Source organism: Heterodontus francisci, chromosome 23 (genome assembly GCF_036365525.1).
Source record: "Heterodontus francisci isolate sHetFra1 chromosome 23, sHetFra1.hap1, whole genome shotgun sequence".
Classification (NCBI taxonomy): Eukaryota; Metazoa; Chordata; class Chondrichthyes; order Heterodontiformes; family Heterodontidae; genus Heterodontus; species Heterodontus francisci.
The window spans coordinates 62,161,822-62,184,646 of NC_090393.1; the positions used below are offsets into that span (position 1 = coordinate 62,161,822).

Genomic DNA, 22,825 nt, shown 5'->3' on the forward strand with positions numbered 1-22,825 from the left:
GTGGAAACAGTACAGGCTGTGTTATAAAACTTTAAACCATAGTCTGTTTCCTATTAGTAATTTTGAAGTAACTAGCTGGCAATGATGTAAAAGGAAATGTAAACTTTCGTCACCTTGCATTTTAATATTCTAACAGACTTCCTGTGGGTTGGAACAACATCAGCCCTGCATATGTGTTCTGGAATTCCTTGAATTCAGATGAGTTGGAAAGTCTAAAAGCATAATCAACTCAGAGCAGTATATTGCGCTTCCTTCCCTAGATAGTGTATATTAACAGGTTCAGATTTGAATTATGATCCTGTCTTTCCCTGGCACCTCTACCCACATTACACTTTCTCGCAGTGATGACTGTTTAATAGTCAGGAATTGTGAATGATTTCTTCTCCCATCCTTCCCACACCTAGGATACTGAGCCCTATTGTAGCATCCCTACTGTTGCCCAGCTAAGTTCCATAAGGAAAATAGTGGGGGCAAAGGATTCAATTTGGGAAGATGTGGTAAATCAAAGAGCAGAGGCAAGAAAGATATTTTATCGAAGCTTCTCATCTTGCACTCATCAGGGCATTTCGCAAGAATACCAATGGAAGGGGTAGCAACAGTTTTATACTGTATGAGAAGAGAGTGCTGATTGGTTGGCAAGTGGACTCTGAGTGGTAGAGGTCATGGATTCACTGGGCCCGCAGTGTTGCACATTTGCATGTATTGGAAGTTACATATATTAATACACAGGGCCCTGTTCATTGCAGACAGAAAGAACATGTATATGTCATAGAGCCATAGAGTTATACAGCACAGAAACAGGCCCTTTATCTTGAATTTTTCTAAGTGCCTTTCTTTAATAATCGCTTCTAACATTTTCCCAAAGACAGATGTCAAGCTAACTGGGCTGTAGTTTCCTGCTTTCTGTCTCCCTCCCTGCGCCTGTTTCAGCTAAACAAAATAAGTGACAGTGATTTGCTGGTCCATTCCCCAGGGCAATGCCTTGACCAATCAGAGTCAAGCTGCCTGATTTAACTGTCAGTCACCATTAGCTGGTGCATTCTCCATGGCAATACCTCTACCACTCAGAGTCCACTTGCCAACCAATCAGCACTCTCTTCTCGTACAGGATAAAATTGTTGCTTTCCCTTACATTGGTATTCATGCAAAATGTCCTGATGAGTGCAAAATGAAAAGCTTCGACAAGATGTCTCTATTTTCAGCAATACTCAAGTTATGTATTACCAAACGACTAAAAGGCATTAAAATGGGAAATGATAAACAGACCATCACAGGAAGGGACAGAGAGTACAAATCTAAGAGTAAATCAGCAGTCAGGGCTAGAGGTTACAAAAATAATAAAAGGACAAAACTAAAATCTCTGTATCTGAATGCACGTAGCATTTGAAACAAAACAGATGAACTGATAGCGCAAATAGAAATAAATAAATAAGATCTGATAGCCATTACAGAGACATGGCTGCAGGATGACATAAATTGGGACCTGAATATTGAAGGAACTCAAGAAAATTACAATCACTAGGGAAGTGGGACTGAGCAAATTGTTGGAGCTGTGAGCTGACAAGTCCCTGTGTCCTGATAGACTTCGTCCTAGGGTCCTAAAAGAAGTGGCTAGTGAGATAGTTGATGTGTTGGTTTTAATTTTCCAAAATTCCCTAGATTCGGGGAAGGTTCCATGAGATTGGAAAATACCAAATGTAACTTTTTTATTCAAAAAGGGAGGGAGACAGAAAGCAGGAAACTACAGGCCAGTTAGCTTAACATCTGTCTTTGGGAAAATGTTAGAAGTGATTATTAAGAAGGGCACTTTAGAAAAATTCAAGGTATTCAGTGTTTAGAAAGTACTTCCATTTTTTGTTAAATTTTGAGGACTTGTGTTTTAAAACTGCAAAAAAGGATTCCATAGATGCTGGACTTGGTGTATTTTTTTAAAAAAGAGGTCATCGTAAGGTCTTCTGGACTTGGTTTGTAAACAACCCTTGCAGGAAGTCACCCGTCTTCAGATAATTACCCAGCAGGGCCTTTTTGACTTGGGGGAGATGTTTACAGAGAAGTGGTAGGTCATGATTTATAGGGGTCAGGAGGCTTTACTGTTGAGATACTGTTTTTGGTTTCACTTTGGACAGTGTTTGGGAGTTTTAAAAACCAGCCAAGAGAGAAGTCACCCCAGCTCAGTCTTTTCCATCTCTTTGAGAAGCTCTTAGAAGCGAGTGTAAGAAATAGAGAAATTGATGCTACATTCGTCCTGAAAGGCCTGCTTGAAACCCCTGTTGCCGTGTTTCTTTTGGAAAACCTGCCAAACTGATCCTTGATGTCGCCAGAAAAGAAGATTTCAGAGATAGCCATTTGTGCATATTTGGGCTGCCAAACCAAAAAGGGACAACTGACATCATTTCCTAGCTTCTCTTTTTTTCTTCAAGAATTAGCAAGTATTTGGCCAAAGTTTTCTTTTGTCTTTTTTGTAACAGAGCTCTAAATAGCAAATCTCTATTTTTACAAGTTAACCTGTGCGTGTGTATGTGTGTGTGTGAGAGAGAGAGGGGCTAAGGTAAAAAGGGAACTTGCATATTTCAATCTGTGTGTTCATGCTTTGCTTCATTACTGGTTAAGTCTTGTTTCATAATTTGATAATTTTGTTGTTTATTAAAGAAGCCTGGTTGGTGTATTTTATTCTGGGGTAAAAATAATGTTTGACTGTACCGGTAACTGGATGCTGTCATAAGAGTTTTGTTTTTTTTTTAAACTGGGAGGTCTGTGTACCTTTAAGACTGAGAAAAAGGGTTTACTATGGGCCTTGAATGTTGACATTTGGTATTTGGAGTGCAGGCTACAAGGCAATTTGTATCCAAGCAATAGGAAGATTTTATGTCTGTCTTGTGATTCCATTTGAAAAAGACTTTCAGTTACAGTTCTGCAGTGAGAGAGACCAGAGGGGAACAGAACACATAGCAGTGGCTGGAGCTGTGTTTTGCTGATAGACCGTAGGAAAAGACCTATTCTCTCTGATGATAAGCTGCATTTCAAGGGAAAAGGTGCTACATTTAAGGTGAGGTTTTGACTTGCCGGAAGAGACCCAGAGAAAAGAGGAATTACTACACTCTGTGGAGAAACACTGCTTTGGAGAAGGGAAGCCTGTCTTTCGGGGGGGGGGGGGTTGGAATGTTGCTGTTGCCTCCAGTCAAGAATCCCTGCCTGAAGGTTGAGTTCTGTAGTTGCTGTGCTCTGTGGAGAAAGCTCCTTTGCTGAGAGTAAGTCCTGTTGACTTCTGTGTTTTGGAAGTTCCTGAACTTTCAAGAAAGTTTCTACTGTTAGACTGCTACTTTAAAACTTAAATAGACTTGTTGCTGCAACCTGTTGCTCAAAGATTTATGTGATGCCTGCTGCAGATGAACTACCTTGAACGCCTACCCACCATAAACTGTTCATTAATTTCACCTGGAGAGGTATCAAGTGGCATCTGCCTATTCAACTCTGAGACGGCTCATCGATCCAGGAAAATACTACCAGAAGATACAACCCAGTTATTTTATTATCCCTAAGAAACTGTTATAAAATCAATATAACCATTTTCCCTATTTAACTGTTGGTAATTGAATATATGTGTGTGCATGAGGATTAGGAAGATTAAGGAGTTATAAAATCTTTTCATCCATATAGATTCGTCTCATTATCGCTTAAAACTTGGTTCATTAATAAATAGTCAATTTTGTTATTTAAAGAACATAAGAAATAGGAGCAGGAGTAGGCCGTTCGCCCTCAACTCCCCGATATTTCAAAAATCTATCTACCTCTTTAAATACTTTGTGACCTAGCCTCCACAACTCTCTGGGGTAGAGAATTTCAGAGATTCACCACCCGCTGAGAGAAGAAATTCCTTCGCATCTCCATTTTAAATGAGTGTCCCCTTATTCTGTAACTATGTCCCCTAGTTTGGGACTCCTTCTCTAGTGGAAACATCTTCTCAGCATCGACCCTGTCAAGCTCCCTCAGAATCTTGTTTGTTTCAATAAGTTCACCCCTCATTCTTCTAAACTCTAATGAATAAAGGCCTCACCTGTTTAGCCGTTCTTGATAAGTCAACCCCTTCACCCAGGAATCGGCCCAGTGAATCCCATTTGAACTGCCTCAAATGCCAGTATATCCTTTCTTAAATACGGGGACAAAAACTGTACACAGTACTCCAGGTGCAGCCTCACCAACACCCTGTACAGTTGTAACAAGACTTCCCTGTTTTTAAACTCCAACCCCCTAGCAATAAAAGCCAAAAATTCCATTTGCCTCCTTAATTACTTGCTGCACCTGCATGCTAACTTTTTGTGTTTCATGTACAAGAACACCCAGATCCCTCTGTGCTGCGCATTTTTGAAGTCTCTCCATTTAAATAATAGTCTGCCTTTGATTCTTCCTACCAAAGCACATGACCTCACACTTTCCTACATTTAACTCCGTCTGCCAAGTTTTTGCCCACTCACTCAACTGATCGATATCCCCTTGCAAATTCCTTATGTCCTCATCATAACATGCCCTTCCACCTATTTTTGTATCATCAGCAAATTTGGATATATTACACTCTGCCCCCTCCTCCAAGTCATTAATATAGATGGTGAATAATTGAGGCCCTAGGACTGATCCTTGTGGCACTCCAGTAGTTACGTCTTTCTAACCTGAAAAAGACCCATTAATCCCGACTCTCTCCCTTCTGTGAGTTAACCAATCTTAAATCTATGCTAATATATTACCCCCAATACCCCAATATCTTGTGCAATAATCTTTTATGTGGCACCTTATCGAATGCCTTCTGGAAATCTAAATACACTACATCTACCGGTTCCCCTTTATCAATTCTGCTTGTTATATCCTCAAAGAACTCTGGCAAATTTGTCAAACATGATTTCCCTTTCACATAACCATGTTGACTCTGTTTGATTGTGTTCAGCTTTTCTAAATGTCCTGCTATTTCTTCCTTCATAATGGACTCCAGCATTTTCCCAGTGACCGATGTTAGGCTGACTGGCTTATAGTTTCCTGCCTTTTGTCTCCCTCCCTTCTTGAACAGGGGCGTCACATTAGCGTTTTCCAATCCGCTGGGACCCTCCTGGAATCCAGTGAGTTCTGGAATATTTCGACCAATACCTCCACTATCTCTGCAGCCACTTTATTTAAAACCCTTGGATGTAGGCCGTCAGGTCCTGCCGACTTGTCTGCCTTTAGTCCCATCAGTTTGTCGAATACTTTGTCCCTTGTGATAGAGACTGTTACAAGATCTTTCCTCCCATTAGCTCCTTGCTTATCAGGTATCTGTGGGATGCTTATAGTGCCCTCCGCTGTGAAGACCGATGCACAATATTGGTTTAAATTATCTGCCATTTCCCTGTTTCCCATTATCAGTTCTCTAGTCGCATCCTCCAAGGGTCCCACGCTCACTTTAGCTACTCTCTTTTTATATACCCATAGAAGCTCTTGCTGTTTGTTTTTATATTTCTTGCCAATTTAATTTCAAAAGCAATTTTCTCCCTCTTTATTAGCTTTTTAATCATCCGCTGCTGGTTCCTAAAAAAAATTCCCAATTCTCTGGCCTACCACTATTTTTTGCCGCTTTGTATGCCTTAGTTTTTGATTGGATACTCTCCTTGATCACCTTTTTTAACCACAGGTGGTTCATCCTTCTCATTGAGTCCTTCTTTTTGACCTGGATAAATTTTTGCTGAGTGTTCTGAAATATCTGTTTAAAAATCTGCCACTGCTCACCCACCGACCTTCCCCTTAGTCTATTTTCCCAGCCGCTTTAGACAACTCTTTCTTCAGACCTCTGTAATTGCCCTTGTTTAAATTGAGGGCACTGGCTTGAGACCCGAGTTGCTCGCCCTCAAACTGAATTTGAAATTCTACCATGTTGTGATCGCTACCCCCGAGAGGATCCTTAACTACAATATCTCTTATTAATCCTACCTCAATACACGTTACTAGATCTAAAAAAGCCTGTTCCCTGGTAGGTTCTGCAATGTATTGCTCTAAGTAAGAATCCCTGATGCACTCTACAAATTCGTCTTCCATGTTTCCTCTGCCAATCTGATTTGTCCAGTCAATATGCAGATTAAAATGCCTGAAGAAACCTGGTTTGGCGTGCTTTATTCTAGGGATAAATAAAGTAATTAGTTTGGCTAGTTTTTCCCGGTAGGTGGGAGACTTAACTAATGTGCTGTGAACTGTGGAGTAGTGGGACTGAATTAACAATGCATTACTCGCACCTTGGTCATGACAGTACACCTTTAAATATATGTTGTGACCTGTGGAGAGGTGGAAGTAGAAAAAACAGTGCACTCCTCCTGCCTTGGTCATAACATCAGGCAGAGTCAACATGGTTTTGTGAAAGGGAAACCATGTTTAACCAATTTATTGGAGTTCTTTGAAGAAGTAACATGTGCTGTGGATAAAGGGGAACCTGTGGATGTGCTGTGCTTAGATTTTGAGAAGACATTTGATAAGGTGCCACATCAAAGGTTATTGCGGAAAATAAAAGCTCATGGTATAGAGCGTGGAGGCCTGCTTTAGGTTGGGAAAAGGAACGCGACCCGAGCCCGACCGGACCACAGCGGGCCCGAGCCCGAATCGACCCGACCCGACCATCCATTTACACATCTTCCTGACGTCGAAGCTGCAAGAAGCTGCAGTGCATGCGCAAGACATCATAATGACATCACTCGCTCACTACGCAGACTCCGTTTCGTCCTGGACTCCCAGCTCAGGTAAGTTTTTTATTTTATTTTTAATACTTACCAGCAGAGCACTTACCGTGTGTGTCTGGCTCGACTCGATCTGGACTCGGCCCGACCCGATCTGAGCCTGAAAGCCGGCCCCGGAAGATGGGCCCGACCTGACCCGAGCCCGACACATGTTGGGTCCCATCGGGTTCGGGTCGGGTAGCAGGCCTCTAATAGAGCGTAAGATATTGGCTTGGATAGAAGATTGGCTAGCTAACAGGAACAGAGAGTAGGCATAAATGGATCATTTTCTGGTTGGCAAGATGTAACGAGTGGTGTGCCGCAGGGATCAATGCTGGGCCTCAGCTTTTTACAATTTATATAAATGACTTGGATGAAGGGACCGAAGGTATGGTTGCTAAATTTACTGATGACACAAAGATAGGTAGGAAAGTAAGTTGTGAAGAGGACGTAAGGGGGTTACAAAGGGATATAGATAGGTTGTGAGTGGGCAAAGATCTGGCGAATGGAGTATAATGTGGGAAAGTGTGAAGTTGTCCATTTTGGCAGGAGGAATAAAAAAGAAGCATATTATCTAAGTGGTGAGAGATTGTAGAGCTCTGAGATGCAGAGGGATCTGGGTGCCCTTGTGAATCGCAAAAGGTTAATATGCAGGTACAACACGTAATTAGGAAAGCTAATGTTATTGTTTATTGCGAGGGGAATTGAATACAAAAGTACCGAGGTTATGCTTCAGTTATACAGGGCATTGGTGAGACCACATCTGGAGTACTGTGTACAGTACTGGTCTCCTTATTTAAGGAAGAATGTAAATGCGTTGGAAGCAGTTCAGAAGGTTTACTAGCCTAATAGCTGGAATGAGCTGGTTGTCTTATGAACATAAGAAATAGGAGCAGGAGTAGGCCATTCATCCCCTCAAACCTGCCCCGCCATTCAATAAGATCATGGCTGATCTGTCCCAGTCCTCAACTTCTCTTCCGGGCCTGTTCGGCCTAACCCTCGACTCCCCGAGATTTCAAAAATCTATCTACTTCCCCCTTTAATACATTTAGTGACCTAGCCTCCACAACTCTCTGAGGCAGAGAATTCCAGAGATTCACCACCCTCTGAGAGAGGAAACTCCTTCGCATCTCAGTTTTAAATGTGCGCTCCCTTAGTCTGTAATTATGTCTCCTAGTTCGAGATTCCCCCACTAGTGGAAACAGCTTCTCAGCATCTAGCCTGTCGAGCCCCCAGAAAATCTTATATGTTTCTACAAGATCACCTCTCATTCTTCTAAACTCCAATGAATAAAGGCCTAACCTGTTTAGCTGTTCTTGATAAGATAGCCCCTTCATCCCAGGAATCAGCCTAGTGAACCTTTTCTGAACTGCCTCCAATGCTAGTATATCCTTCTTTAAATACGGGGACCAAAACTATGCGCAGTACTCCAGATGTGGCCTCACCAACACCCTGCACAGTTGTAACAGGACTTCCCTATTTTTAAACTCTACCCCCTAGCAATAAAGGCCAAAATTCCATTTGCCTTCCGAATTACTTTCTGCACCTGCATGCTAACCTTTTGTGTTTCATGCACAAGAACACCCAGATCCCTCTGTACTGCAGTATTTTGTAGTCTTTCTCCATCTAAATAATAATCTGCCTTTTTATTCTTCCTACCAAAGTGGATTACCTCACACTTTCCCACATTGAACACCATCTGCCAAATTTTTGCCCACTCACTTAACCTATCTATATCCCTTTGCAGCTTCTTTATGTCCTCATCACAACATGCCTTCCCACCTAATTTTGTACCGTCAGCAAATTTGGATACACTACACTCTGTCCCTTCGTTTAAGTCATGAATGTAGATAGTAAATAGCTGAGGCCCTAGGACCGATCCTTGTGGCACCCCACTAGTTACGGCTTTATGAGGAAAGATTGGACAGGCTAGGCTTGTATCCACTGGAGTTTAGAAGAGTTAGAGGCAACTTGATTGAAACATATAAGATCCTGAGGGGTCTTGACAGGGTGGATGTGGAAAGGATGTTTCCCCTTTTGGGAGAATCTAGAACTAGGTGTCACTGTTTAAAAATAAGGGGTCACCCATTTAACAAACAAAGAACAAAGATAATTACAGCACAGGAACAGGCCCTTCGGCCCTCCAAGCCTGCGCCGATCCAGATCCTCTCTCTAAACATGTCGCCTATTTTCTAAGGTTCTGTATCTCTTTTCTTCCTGCCCATTCATGTATCTGTCTAGATACATCTTAAAAGACTCCATCGTGCCCGCGTCTACCACCTCCGCTGGCAACGTGTTCCAGGTGCCCACCACCCTCTGCGTAAAGAACTTTCCACGCATATCCCCCCTAAACATTTCCCCTTTCACTTTGAACTCGTGTCCTCTAGTAATTGAAACCCCCACTCTGGGAAAAAGCCTCTTGCTGTCCACCCTGTCTATACCTCTCATGATTTTGTACACCTCAATCAGGTCCCCCCTCAACCTCCGTCTTTCTAATGAAAATAATCCTAATCTACTCAACCTCTCTTCATAGCTAGCGCCCTCCATACCAGGCAACATCCTGGTGAACCTCCTCTGCACCCTCTCCAAAGCATCCACATCCTTTTGATAATGTGGCGACCAGAACTGTACGTAGTATTCCAAATGTGGCCGAACCAAAGTCCTATACAACTGTAACATGACCTGCCAACTCTTGTACTCAATGCCCCGTCCGATGAAGGAAAGCATGCCGTATGCCTTCTTGACCACTCTATTTACCTGCGTTGCCACCTTCAGGGAACAGTGGACCTGAACACCCAAATCTCTCTGGACATCAATTTTCCCCAGGACTTTTCCATTTACTGTATAGTTCACTCTTGAATTGGATCTTCCAAAATGCATCACCTCGCATTTGCCCTGATTGAACTCCATCTGCCATTTCTCTGCCCAACTCTCTAATCTATCTATATTCTGCTGTATTCTCTGACAGTCCCCTTCACTATCTGCTACTCCACCAATCTTAGTGTCGTCTGCAAACTTGCTAATCAGTCCACCTATACTTTCCTCCAAATCATTAATGTATATCACAAACAACAGTGGTCCCAGCACGGATCCCTGTGGAACACCACTGGTCACACGTCTCCATTTTGAGAAACTCCCCTCTACTGCTACTCTCTGTCTCCTGTTGCCCAGCCAGTTCTTTATCCATCTAGGTAGTACACCTTGGACCCCAAGCGCCTTCACTTTCTCCATCAGCCTGCCATGGGGAACCTTATCAAACGCCTTACTGAAGTCCATGTATATGACATCGACAGCCCTTCCCTCATCAATCAACTTTGTCACTTCCTCAAAGAATTCTATTAAGTTGGTAAGACATGACCTTCCCTGCACAAAACCATGTTGCCTATCACTGATGAGCCCATTTTCTTCCAAATGGGAATAGATCCTATCCCTCAGTATCTTCTCCAGCAGCTTCCCTACCACTGATGTCAGGCTCACCGGTCTATAATTACCTGGATTATCCCTGCTACCCTTCTTAAACAAGGGGACAACATTAGCAATTCTCCAGTCCTCCGGGACCTCACCCGTGTTTAAGGATGCTGCAAAGATATCTGTTAAGGCCCCAGCTATTTCCTCTCTCGCTTCCCTCAGTAACCTGGGATAGATCCCATCTGGACCTGGGGACTTGTCCACCTTAATGCCCTTTAGAATACCCAACACTTCCTCCCTCCTTATGCCGACTTGACCTAGAGTAATCAAACATCTGTTCCTAACCTCAACATCCGTCATGTCCCTCTCCTCGGTGAATACCGATGCAAAGTACTCGTTTAGAATCTCACCCATTTTCTCTGAGTCCAAGCATAACATTCCTCCTTTGTCCTTTAGTGGGCCAATCCTTTCTCTAGTTACCCTCTTTCTCCTTATATATGAATAAAAGGCTTTGGGATTTTCCTTAACCCTGTTTGCTAAAGATATTTCATGACCCCTTTTAGCCCTCTTAATTCCTCGTTTCAGATTGGTCCTACATTCCCGATATTCTTTCAAAGCTTCGTCTTTCATCAGCCGCCTACACCTTATGTATGCTTCCTTTTTCCTCTTAGCTAGTCTCACAATTTCACCTGTCATCCATGGTTCCCTAATCTTGCCATTTCTATCCCTCATTTTCACAGGAACATGTCTCTCCTGAACGCTAATCAACCTCTCTTTAAAAGCCTCCCACATATCACATGTGGATTTACCTTCAAACAGCTGCTCCCAATCTACATTTCCCAGCTCCTGCCGAATTTTGGTATAGTTGGCCTTCCCCCAATTTAGCACTCTTCCTTTAGGACCACTCTCGTCTTTGTCCATGAGTATTTTAAAGCTTACGGAATTGTGATCACTATTCCCAAAGTAGTCCCCTACTGAAACTTCAACAACCTGGCCGGGCTCATTCCCCAACACCAGGTCCAGTATGGCCCCTTCCCGAGTTGGACTATTTACATACTGCTCTAGAAAACCTTCCTGGATGCTCCTTACAAATTCTGCTCCATCTGGACCTCTAACACTAAGCGAATCCCAGTCAATGTTGGGAAAATTAAAATCTCCTATCACCACCACCCTGTTGCTCCTACATCTTTCCATAATCTGTTTACATATTTGTACCTCTATCTCACGCTCGCTGTTGGGAGGCCTGTAGTACAGCCCCAACATTGTTACCGCACCCTTCCTATTTCTGAGTTCTGTCCATATTGCCTCACTGCTCGAGTCCTCCATAGTGCCCTCCTTCAGCACAGCTGTGATATCCTCTTTGACCAGTAATGCAACTCCTCCACCCCTTTTACCTCCCTCTCTATCCCGCCTGAAGCATCGATATCCTGGGATATTTAGTTGCCAATCATGCCCTTCCCTCAACCAAGTCTCAGTAATAGCAATAACATCATACTCCCAGGTACTAATCCAAGCCCTAAGTTCATCTGCCTTACCTACTACACTTCTTGCATTAAAACAAATGCACCTCAGACCACCAGTCCCTTTGCGTTCATCATCTGCTCCCTGCCTGTTCTTCCCCTTAGTCACACTGACTTCATTATCTAGTTCCTTACAGGCTTTTGTTACTACCTCCTTACTGTCAACTGACCTCAATTGGTTCCCATCCCCCTGCCACATTAGTTTAAACCCTCCCCAACAGCGTTAGCAAAAGCACCTCCAAGGACATTGGTTCCAGTCCGGCCCAGGTGTAGACCGTCCAATTTGTAATAGTCCCACCTCCCCCAGAACCGGTCCCAATGTCCCAAAAATCTGAACCCCTCCTTCCTGCACCATCTTTCAAGCCACGCATTCATCCTGACTATTCTTTCATTTTTACTCTGACTATCACGTGGCACTGGTAGTAATCCTGAGATTACTACCTCTGAGGTCCTACTTTTTAACTTGGCTCCTAACTCCCTAAACTCTGCTTGTAGGACCTCATCCCGTTTTTTACCTATATCATTAGTGCCTATGTGCACAATGACAACTGGCTGTTCACCCTCCCCCTTTAGAATGTTCTGCAGCCGATCTGAGACATCCCTGACCCGTGCACCTGGGAGGCAACATACCATTCGGGAGCCTCGTTTTCGACCACAGAACCGCCTATCTACTCCCCTTACAATCGAATCCCCTATGACTATAGCCCTTCCACTCTTTTTCCCGCCCTTCTGAACAGCAGAGCCAGCCACGGTGCCATGGACCTGGCTACTGCTGCCTTCCCCTGGTGAGCCATCTCCCCCAACAGTATCCAAAACGGTATACTTGTTTTGGATGGAGATGACCGCAGGGGACTCCTGCGCTGCCTTCCTGCTCTTTCTCTGCCTTTTGGTCACCCATTCCCTTTCTCCCTCAGCAATCCTAATCTGCGGTGTGACCAATTCACTAAACGTGCTATCCACGACCTCCTCAGCATCGCGCATGCTCCAAAGTGAGTCCATCCGCAGCTCGAGAGCCGTCATGCGGTCTAACAAGAGCTGCAGTTGGACACACTTCCTGCACGTGAAGGAGTCAGGGACATCAGCCGTGTCCCTGAGCTCCCACATTGAGCAAGAGGAGCATGACACGGGTCTGAGATCTCCTGCCATTTTTAATCTTAAGCTTAACGTAGTTAAATGAAAAAGGAACGAAAAGTTTTTACCAATCACAATAAAACCAGAGAAATCGAAAAAGCCTTACCTTATAAACACCCCACCGAGTCCTTTTATTTTTGGTTAGAGGAGGAGGGCGGGTGGGAGACACGACAAGTGTGGTGTCTCGGGTTCAGAAACCGCCCAACTATATAGTGTTTTACTTACCCAGCAGCCCCCTGGCCTCCGCCGAAAAACAAAAGGAAATTAAATTTACTTTCAAACTGACCTTCCCAGCTGCTCACTCGCTCACTCTCTGCTCCCGAAAAAGCTGCTGCAATGAAAGGAAAGTTATTTTAAACCGCCCAAATATATAGTGTTTTACTTACCCAGCAGCCCCCTGGCCTCCGCCGAAAAACAAAAGGAAATTAAATTTACTTTCAAACTGACCTTCCCAGCTGCTCACTCGCTCACTCTCTGCTCCCGAAAAAGCTGCTGCAATGAAAGGAAAGTTATTTTAAACCGCCCAAATATATAGTATTTTACTTACCCAGCAGCCCCCTGGCCTCCGCCGAAAAACAAAAGGAAATTAAATTTACTTTCAAACTGACCTTCCCAGCTGCTCACTCGCTCACTCTCTGCTCCCGAAAAAGCTGCTGCAATGAAAGGAAAGTTATTTTAAACCGCCCAAATATATAGTGTTTTACTTACCCAGCAGCCCCCTGGCCTCCGCCGAAAAACAAAAGGAAATTAAATTTACTTTCAAACTGACCTTCCCAGCTGCTCACTCTCTGCTCCCGAAAAAGCTGCTGCAATGAAAGGAAAGTTATTTTAAACCGCCCAAATATATAGTGTTTTACTTACCCAGCAGCCCCCGGCCTCCGCCGAAAAACAAAAGGAAATTAAATTTACTTTCAAACTGACCTTCCCAGCTGCTCACTCGCTGCTCCCGAAAAAGCTGCTGCAATTTAATGCAGAGATGAGGAGAATCTTTTACTTACTTATTTTATTTATTTATTTAGAGATACAGCACTGAAACAGGCCCTTCGGCCCACCAAGTCTGTGCCGACCATCAACCACCCATTTATACTAATCCTACATTAATTCCGTATTCCTACCACATCCTTACCTTCCCTCAATTCCCCTACCACCTACCTATACTAGGGGCAATTTACAATGGCCAATTTACTTATCAACCTGCAAGTCTTTGGCTGTGGGAGGAAACCGGAGCACCCAGCAAAAACCCACGCGGTCACAGGGAGAACTTGCAAAGTCCGCACAGGCAGTACCCAGAATCCAACCTTGGTCGCTGGAGCTGTGAGGCTGCGGTGCTAACCACTGCGCCACTGTGCTGCATATGGATGCAAAGAAAATCCCATGGCATTACTGAAGAGCAGCAGAGTTCCCCCGTGTCCGAGACAACATTTATCCTGCAACCAGCATCGCTAAAATAAAAGACTATCTCATTTCTGTTTGCGGAATCTTGCTGCAGATTAGCTGCTGTGTTTCCCGCATTGTAAAAGTTTTCTCTGAGGGGCTTGTGTCTTTGGAACTCTCTTCCTCAAAAGGCAGTGGAAGCAGAGTCTTTTTAAGGCAGAGGGAGATAGATTCTTGATAAGCAAGGGGGTGGATGGTTATCGGGGGTAGGCGAGAATGTGCAGTTGAGGTTAAAATCAGATCAGCCGTGATCTTATTGAATGGTGGAGCAGGTTCGAGGGGCCGAGTAGCCTACTCCTGCTCCTAATTCATATGTTTGTCAATGGGTTGGAGTTTACATTTGTATCTATAATGTAAGATATCATCACAAAGTTAAGGGAACAGATAAAAGGAAACCATTTCTGTTGCTTGGAGAGTCTAGGGGGGCATAGTCTAAAAATTAGAGTCCGAACTTCCAGGAGTGAAATTAGGAGACACTTCTACACAAAGGGTGTAGAAATTTGGAATCTTCCGCAAAGGCAATTGATGCTCGATCAATTGTTAATTTTAAATCTGAGATTGATAGATTTTTGTTATCCAGAGGTATTAAGGCATATGTGACAAAGGTGGGTAAATGGAGTTAGGTTCCGAAGAAGGGTCACTGACCCGAAATGTTAATTCTGCTTCTCTCTCCACAGATGCTGCCAGACCTGCTGAGTATTTCCAGCATTTCTTCTTTTTATTTCAGATTTCCAGCATCCGCAGTATTTTGCTTTTATTTGAGTTAGGTCACAGGTCTGCCATGATCTCATCGAATGGCGGAACAGACTTGAGAGGCTAAATGCCTACTCCTATGTAAGTTTAATGTGATGCCTAATTTGACTTTGTCATCTACCTTACTGATCATACTCTTTCCCATACCACCTTCTCTTACCATCTCTTCCAAGCAGATGGATGTTTTCTGTAAACGGACTCAGTTTCTGAATGAATCAAAAGCTTGAAACGTTTTTCTGACATTTTGATATTTGTCTACTCCCAAGATTTGCAATTAACCCTAATCGTGGTAATTTGCTTGTTGGGAAATATGTGGGATTCTCACACTGTTTTCTTTTCTGTTGCCTCAGATTGCACAAAATGTTAGCACTAGACCACTTTATACAAATTCAATGACTGGTTTATTTACAATTAAGATACAAAAGTAGAAAAAATAAGCAAAATATAAAACAGCCCAATACTTGTATGAAAGTACTAGAATCAGTCTGCAAGAGGTTGATTTACAGAAAGCTTTCAGAAAGCTATCTCTCAACAAGCTATAATTTCTTTATGTGAAACAGCCTGACTTCTTTGTGCTCCTTTAGGCCATATTACATGAGTTCCAGATATCTTTGGTTTTCAGATAATTTACATACTTTCACCAGAACAAAGGAATGCAAAAAAGTTACTTTTATGCCCTTTTTTTTCTTGTGAGTTCTGTGAATTGTTTTTAATTAAGGAAACAATGCCCATTCTTTTTGAATCATAAACCCTGCTATTACTTAGGAGACAGGTAGGGTGTGATGGAGACAGAACAATGGCTGAAGAACCCAGCAGGTCTTCATTAACCTATTGCACCTCCATCTCTGAACTGGATGAAGGAGGCCAAAGTCTTTCCTCCGTGGCCTTGGGAGAGCACTCCTGCACTTCATGGGCCGCAAGGAGTGTTATAAGCACCAGTTACCTTATAGAGCTGTTCTCCGCCTTTGAGTGAGCTGCTGGGAATCTCACGACTCGGGCCTCTGCACTCACCACTTCCTAAGCTGCTAACTCTGGACGAGCTGACAAAGGCCGTCGAGTCCTTCGAGACGAGTAAAACTCCCGGAAGCGACGGCTTACCGGTCGAGTTGTACACGGCCCTGTGGGACTGGGTCGGCCCGGACCTGCTGGAAGTATACGAGAGTATGCTCCTGGCCGGCAGCATGTCAGAATCCATGAGGAAAGGCATCATCACCCTCATTTACAAGCGGAAGGGGGAGAGGGCAGAAATCAGAAATTGGCGGCCCATCTCACTGCTTAATGCTGACTACAAAATTCTGTCCAAAGTCATAGCCAGTCGAGTCAAGTCTGCTCTGGAGTTGGTGATTCACCCTGATCAGACCTGCACTGTACCCGGCAGGAAGATCTCTGATTTTCTCGCGCTACTCAGGGATACGATCGCCTATGTACGGGACAGGAGGGTGGACACCTGCCTCATCAGCCTGGACCAGGAGAAGGCTTTTGACAGGATATCGCACACCTACAGGATGGATGTGCTTTCCAAAATGGGGTTTGGGGAGGGAATCTGCAATTGGATCAAACTGCTCTACACAAACATCAGTAGCGCAGTCTCAATCAATGGGTGGGAATCGGACAGTTTCCTGATCCAATCTGGAGTCAGACAGGGCTGTCCTCTCTCCCCTGTCTCGTTTGTTTGCTGTATTGAACCCTTTGCTGAGTCTATTAGGAAGGATGCGAGCATAAGAGGGGTGACAATCCCAGGCAGTGGAGGCACTCAGGTGAAAACCTCCCTGCACATGGATGACGTCGCCGTCTTCTGCTCGGATCCGCTGTCCGTGCGCAGACTGATGAGCATCTGTGACCAGTTCGAACTAGCCTCGGGAGCCAAAGTTAACCACGGCAAGAGCGAGGCCATGTTCTTTGGGAACTGGGCTGACCGATCCTTTGTCCCCTTCACCGTCAGGTCAGACTACTTGAAGGTGCTGGGGATATGGTTCTGAAGGGCCAGGGCATGCACCAAAACCTGGGAGGAGCGAGTAGCCAAGGTACGACAAAAGTTGGGCATGTGTGGGCAGCGATCTCTCTCCATTGTGGGTAAGAACCTGGTCATCAGGTGCGAGGCGCTCACATTGTTGCTGTACGTGGCGCAGGTCTGGCCCATACCCCACTCCTGCACTGTGGCAGTCACCCGAGCCATTTTCCGCTTCATCTGGGGATCTAAAATGGACCGGGTCCGGAGGGACACGATGTTCAAATCTCTGGACAAGGGCAGGAAAAATGTACCCAACGTGGCCCTCATCCTGATGACCACCTTCGTGTGCGGCTGCATCAAGCTGTGTGTAGATCTCCAGTACGCAAACTCCAAGTGTCACTACGTGCTGAGGTTCTATCTGTCCCCGGTGTTGCGAAGGATGGGCCTGGTCACATTGCCGCGGAATGCTCCATGCAGTTGGACCGTGCCGTACCACCTATCCTTCGTGGAGCAGTTTCTGCGGGAAAACACCTTTGACCACCGATCCATCAGGCAGTGGTCTGCACGGAACGCCCTCAAGGCTCTACGGGAAAAGGAGACGGGGGATCCTGTCGGATGGTTCCCTGAGCAGACCGCCAAAGTCATTTGGCGGAATGCCTCATCACCAGAACTTTCAAACAAGCACCAAGATGTAGCTTGGCTGGTGGTGAGAAGGGCCCTCCCCGTCAGATCCTTCATGAACGCCCGAAGTCTCGCCCCCTCCGCGCAATGCCCCCACGGTGGCTGTGGTGGGGACGAGACGGTCGCCCACCTCCTCCTGGAATGTGTCTTTGCAAAGCAGGTGTGGAAAGAGATGCAGTGGTTTTTATCGAGGTTCATCCCAAGCAGCACTGTAACACAGGAGTCTGTGCTCTACGGGCTGTTCCCAGGGACGCACACCGAGATAAACATCAACTGCTGCTGGAGGACTATCAATTCGGTGAAAGACACCCTTTGGTCTGCTCGAAACTTGCTGGTCTTCCAGCGCAAAGAGTTGTCCACCACCGAATGTCGCAGACTGGCACATTCCAAGGTCCAGGGCTACGTGCTGAGGGATGTACTAAAGCTTGGGGCAGCTGCAGCAAAGGCTCAATGGGGAAAGAACACAGTGTAAGGTCAGCCCACCAAGCTGAACTGAGGGGCTGGATCCATGGGAAACCCCTCGAACTGTATCGGGAAAATTTTGTGTGCTGTAAATGTAAAAATGTATATGGCATGACAATGAAATGGAAGAGTTGTGAGGCAACTCATGATTGTATAGAAGGAAACTGATCACCTTTGCACTGTTTGTATTTTTTGACTTGATGCTGTTTTAAACTGTTTGGGAATGTAATTTTTACAGATTTTTATGAATAAAGTATATTTTGGAAATAAAAAAAAAACTTTCTATTTTAAAAAAGAAGAATAACATCAGGCCAGAACTTCGGTATCGTAATTAGGCCCCCACCTTCCTTTTGCGGGAGCCTCATCTGTGCCCTGAATTATGCACTTTCAAATTTAACGGAGCAGAAATCAGCTCAGGTTGTCTGATCCTAATATTTTAACCACCCCAGTTCCTGACCCTGTCAGGTGCGGGCAATTAAAATTGAGGCTATAGAATTATACAGTACAGAAGGGGGACTTTCAGCCATTGCACTTGTGCCAGCTCCTTTGAAAGAGCAATCCAATTAGTCCCCTGCTCGTTCCCCACAGCCCTGCAAATTTTTCAAGTATCTAACCAATTTTGAAAGTTAGAATTGAATCTGCTTCCACCACCCTTTCAGGTCGTGCATTCCAGATTATAGCAACTCGTTGCATAAAAAAAGTGTCTGCTCATCTCCCCTTTGGTTCCTTAACCAATAACCTTAAATTTGTGTCCTCTGGTTACTGGCCTTCCTGCCACTGGAAATAATTTCTTCTTATTAGCTTTGTAAAACCCTTCCTCATTTTGAACATCCCTACCAAATCACCCTCTAACCTTATTTGCTCGAAGGAGAACAACCCCAGCTTCACCATTTTTTGCATATAACTGGAGTCCCTCACAATCCTGTAGCATTCCAGTAAATCTCCTAAAACGCCCTCCAAGGCCTAGGCTTCATCCTTCCTAAAGTGCAGTGCCTGGACTTGGACTTAATATTCCAGCTGAGGCCTAACCCAGTGAGTTATAATGGTTTAGCATAACTTCCTTGCTTTTACACTGTATGGCCTGGATATTAACAGGGTTGGGTTATGTAGGTGGAGTTTTTTTCATTCGTTCATGGGATGTGTGCGTCATTGACTAGGCCAGCATCTTGCCCATCCTTAATTGCCCTTGAGAAGGTGGTGGTGAGCTGCCTTCTTGAACTGCTACAACCCATGGGGTGTAGGTACATCCACAGTGCTGTTAGGAAAGGAATTCCAGGATTTTGACCCAGCGACAGTGAAGGAACGGCAATATAGTTCCAAGTCAGGATGGTGTGTGGCTTGGAGGGGATCTTGCAGGTGGTGGTGTTCCCATGCATCTACTGCCCTTGTCCTTCTAGGTGGTAGAGGTAGCAAGTTTGGAAGGTGCTGTCTAAGGAGCCTTGGTGCATCTTGTTGATGGTGCACACTGCTGCCACTGTGTGTCGGTCTGACTTGTGCCTTGTAGATGGTGAACAGGCTTTGGGGAGTCAGGAGGTGAGTTACTTGCTGCAGAATTCTCAACCTCTAACCTGCTCTTGTAGCCATGGTATTTATATGGCTACTCCAGTTCAGTTTCTGGTCAATGGTGACGCTCAGAATGTTGTTAGTGGGGGTTTCAGCTATGATATTTCTGTTGAACATCAAGGGGAGATGGTTACGTTCACTTTTATTTGCGATGGTTGAGATTGCCTGGCACTTGTGCAGCGTGAATGTTACATTCCACTTATCAGCCCAAGCCTGGATATTGTCCAGGACTTGTTGCATCTGGACATGGGCTGCTTCAATATCTGAGGAGTCATGAATGGTGCTGAACATTGTGCAGTCATCAGTGAACACCCCCACTTCTGACGTTATGATGGAGGGAAGGTCATTTGATGAAGCAGCTGAAGATGGTTGGGCCTAGGACACAATCCTGAGGAACTTCTGCAGTGATGTCTTGGGACTGAGATGATTGACCTCCAGCAACCTCAACCTTCTTCCTTTGTGCTAGGTATGACTCCAGCCAGCATAGGGTTTTCCCCCTGATTCCCATTGACTCCTGGCCGGGTTTCTGATGGGAAACCCAGAAGTCCTGGTTTCCCACGTGCTGTGGAGTTTTAACTTGGCTTCCATTCGGGCGGGGAGGACTACAGAGGCAGGGCACAGCAGGAATGCTTGGTCCAATCCCAGGGGTCTTTGTATGGGGGTAGGGGATGGGATGATGGTGGGGGGAGCTTGGTGATTGCCGGGGGAAACACACTTGCTCCTCCTGGCCCACAAGAAGTACTATAAAGGCATTTACTGTCTCCCCGAAGCTGTCCTTGCCTTCCTTCAGCTGTCGGATTTCCCAGGGTCTGTGAAATCCGGCCGGCCACTTTTAAACCTGCAAAGTTCAACTTAATAGCATAATTCTGCTCATGATTACCATGTTTTTCTCCTGATGCAGGATTACCCAGTAAGTAGCTGACAGCAGCAGCGATTTAATATGGGGTTGAGAGGAGAACTGCTGATCCACCTGGTTCTGCGTTCAGAAATATATATGCACCCCGAGAGTCAGTCTTACAGTGGGGACATCATACAGGCATTAGGTCTCTTATTTGAATATGCAAAGGGCCTAATGCCTGCTTTAGGCATGGATAAAGGACACCTTTTGTTTCCTACCTGCCATTTTAGGGACCGTGAGGCCAAGTAACACCTAATAAACGGGCACTAGCACTTCCTGTTTTAATTTACCAGACAGTCTGATCAATCAACACCAGTTCCAGGTTAGAGTTTTAATTAAATTACACCAGCACCTGTGCTATCTGATTATATTATCTCTACAGCCTTTCCACATTTCACTTAATTAAAAGTGAACAAAAGTACCTCTTACAGCTTATATAGGTGGCCTAAAAATGTGGTTCTTGTAATCGTTAGCATCTTACCTCAAGCAAACATGTATTCTTCTTGCTTTCTTCAGAGTCAGTATGATTTATTGACATGTTTCATCAGTTTGGTGTCCTACAAGAGCAAAAAATCTATCATTGCTGAAGACTGCCAAGAGAAATCTACATAGCTGAGTACTGATGTAGAGCTTGACAATGCTGTCCTTTGGATAAGACCCTAGCTGGGATGGTCTGCATCTGTGCTCACCAGCTGCAATTTTTCTCCAGTTCATTTTAAACTGATACTGAGCCAAGTCTCAACAAGTCACTGTTGCTCAGGTAATAGAATCATCGAATGGTTACAGCACAGAAGGAGGCAATTCAGTCAATCGATGCTATATTTGTTCTCTGCAAAAGCAATTTAGCTAGTCCCACGTCCCAGCCTTTCCCTGTAGCTGTGCAAATTTTTTCCCTTCAGGTGCTTATCCAATTCCCTTTTGAAGGCCACGATTGAATCTGCCTCCGCCACACTCTCAGGCAGTGCATTCCAGATCCTAACCACTCACAGTGTAACGATGTTTTTCTTTATGCGCCCTTTGGTTCTTTTGCCAATCACATGAAGTCTGTGTCCTCTAGTTCTTGACCCACTGCCAAAGGAAACAATTTCTCTTTATCTACTCTGTCTAGACCCCTCATGATGTTGAACTCCTCTATCAAATCTCCTCTCTAACTTATTCATGTAACTGAAGTCCCTTTTCTACACCCTCTCCAGAGTCTTCACCTCCTTCCGAAAGTGCCAGGCCCAGAATTGGATGTAATATTCCAGTTGATGCCGAATAAAGTTTCATCATAACTTCATTGCTTTTGTACTCTATGCCTCTGTTTAAACAGCCCAGGGCCCTGTCTTTTTTGAAGCACTGTCTCAATCTGCCCTACCATCTTCAACAATTTGTGTAAAAGCAAAATACTGCGGATGCTGGAAATCTGAAACAAAAACAAGAAATGCTGGAATCACTCAGCAGGTCTGGCAGCATCTGTGGAAAGAGAAGCAGAGTTAACATTTCGGGTCAGTGACCCTTCTTCGGAACTGACAAATATTAGAAAAGTCACAGATTATAAGCAAGTGAGGTGGGGGTGGGGCAAGAGATAACAAAGGAGAAGGTGCAGATTGGACCAGGCCACATAGCAATTTCAACAATTTGTGCTCCTATACTGCCAGTTCCCTCTGTTTCTGAAGCCCCTTTGGAGTTGTACCCTTTAGTTTATATTGTCTCTCCTCTTTCTTCCTACCAAAACGTATCGCTTCACACTTCTCTGCATTAAATTTCATCTGTCACATGTCTGCCTATTCCACCAGCCTGTCTTATGCCCTCTTGAAGTTGATCAGTATCCTCCTCACAGTTCACAATACTTCCAAGTTTTGTGTCATCTGCAGATTTTGAAGTTGTGCCCTGTAAATCCAGGTCACGGTCATGAATATGTATCAAGAAAAGCACTGGCCCTAGTACTGACCCCTGAGAAATCCCATTGTATTCCTTTCTCCAGTCTGAAAAACAACCTTTCACTGCTACTTTCTCTTTCCTGTTACTGGCCAACTTCAGATCCTTTCATTCCTGGGCTTCAATTTTGCTGACAAGCCTATTATATGGCACTTTATCAAACACCTTTTGGAAGTCCATATACACCACATCAACTGCATTACCCTCATGTTACCTCATCAAAAAGCTCAATCAAGTTAGTTAAACAGGATTTGCGTTAAACAAATCCATTCTGGCTTTCCTTATTTAATTCATGCCTGTGCAAGTGACCTCATATTTGTGCCATCACAAAAACCACCCATTTCCATCTTCATAATGTTGCCTGACTTCACCCTTGTCTCAG

At 44.6% G+C, this 22,825-nt stretch overlaps 1 protein-coding gene across 4 annotated transcripts in view; it reads left to right on the forward strand.

The window, feature by feature from the left end:
- cabin1 (calcineurin binding protein 1) overlaps window positions 1-22,825 on the forward strand; it is a 678,888-nt gene that overhangs the window by 350,723 nt on the left and 305,340 nt on the right. The window lies entirely within an intron of this gene.